This window comes from Poromitra crassiceps (genome assembly GCF_964638095.1).
Source record: "Poromitra crassiceps genome assembly, chromosome: 9".
NCBI classification, from domain to species: Eukaryota; Metazoa; Chordata; class Actinopteri; order Beryciformes; family Melamphaidae; genus Poromitra; species Poromitra crassiceps.
Window position 1 is genome coordinate 9,678,374 of NC_139630.1, and position 1,837 is coordinate 9,680,210.

A 1,837-nucleotide genomic window follows, 5' to 3' on the forward strand; every position below is an offset into this window, starting at 1 on the left:
CAAAACAAAAACAAGCAAACTCAGACACAGGAAAATAAAATAAAGAAAAAGCATCTTATGTTATCAACAATCCAATATTACAACATGGTGCTACCAGCCGCATAAGGTGATTATGTGCTTGTAAGAGATGTCCATGAGAAACCTGCCGGGCGAGTCACCCGTCATCCCTAACCTCGTCAAGGTAGGCCAGAAACGGTTCCCAGATAGTTAAGAATATTTTAAGTGAATTGGTCCTCAGGAACCTGAGTCTCTCCATCTGTATAACAGAGATTATGTCTGTCAACCACAACTGAAAAGAAGGTGAAGAGGGAGACTTCCATTCCTTCAGAATATATTTTTTGGCAACAGTTGTCCCCTGTTACCCCCTTCAGAGAGGACTCCGAGCAGCCGAAGATGGCGAGTTCTGCCTCTGGGCCTCTGGGTTATTTTGCAGGCGAAGTTAGGAGAGAGTTTATTCATAAAGGTATGAACAAAAACCCCTTCAAGGCAGGGTTGGGAGGGCTACTTTAAACATTTAATCCGAGACAATTACTAATTACCTGTTAAAAAATGATATGGAGTAAAAGTCATGGCAATTGTGATGTGAGAAATGTATGTTGTGTTTTCTGGAAGAGAAAAATAACTAATTTGGTTATTGAATTTAGGATCCGTAACGCGTACTGCATTACAGATCAATGTAATGTGATTACAGTAATGCGTTCCCCCAACACTTGAGTGACAGTAGCAACTGGCGGCCCCCGACCTCACTCATAGGGCTTTCACACCGGCAGGGCTCCGTGCCGGTTCCGGTTCCAGAACCCTAATCTGAACTGGGCGGCACGTTCAGACCGAAAAAATATTCGGTTTGGAACCTGAAAAGTTGGTTCTCAGCGGAACCAAAAAATAGTTGGTTTTCCTTGGGAACCGTGACATCATCAGTGGGCGTGTCTCATTCTAAGCTGTGAAAACGAGTAGGAAGGAGAAGAAGGCAGTGACAACACAGAGAAAAATAATTTGCAGTGGTCTCCTGAGGAAACCAAATGTTTAGTGGCGATTCGGGCATCTACCGAATCTCAAGAAAAGCTAGAAAGCAGTACAAGAAAGAGCAAGTCATATGCTGAACTTGCAGAAGAGATGGCCAAGGCTGGGTTCACTCGAACACCAGACCAAATAATTAATAAACTAAAAAAAAAAAAAAAAACTGAAGAAGGACTACCGAATAATGTCCTCCCACTTTGGTTCCGCTTAAACTGATGTGAACACGGGCTGGTTCGCCAGAAAGCACCAAGGTTCTGAGACTCCAGAACGGAGCCAGAGCCAGAACCAGAACCGTGTCTGTCTGAAAGCGGTATCAGTGTGGCCCCTGGGTCAATTTCCCTATTTTTTTTACAAGACGAATGTACTTTTTTGGTTAGGTTAGGTTAGGTTAGACCAGGGGTTCCCAACCTTTTTTCTGCCAAGGACCGGTAGGTACATGGAAAAAAAAGTCGCGGACCGGTTGTCAATTTGAATGGTTTTAGTTACATATATATTTACTCACCAGGTGGCGACAAAGGGTAAATAACAGCCTTTTGTGTTGTACTTTATGTAGCCTATACAGTATTTATGTTTTTGTTTCAACTACAAACATGAAAAACGTCAACTTGAAACTATGTTTCAACTACCACACACAGCCTATAATATTATAGCCTATGTTATTTTTTTATTTTTAATTTTTTAGACCGGGCTCGTGGCCCGGTACCAAATGTGTTGCGGCCCGGGTACCGGTCCGCGGCCCGGTGGTTGGGGACCACTGGGTTAGACCACCCAAATATGTTTTTATTTTACTGTACATCCCAGAACATGGCGCTAATGTCAT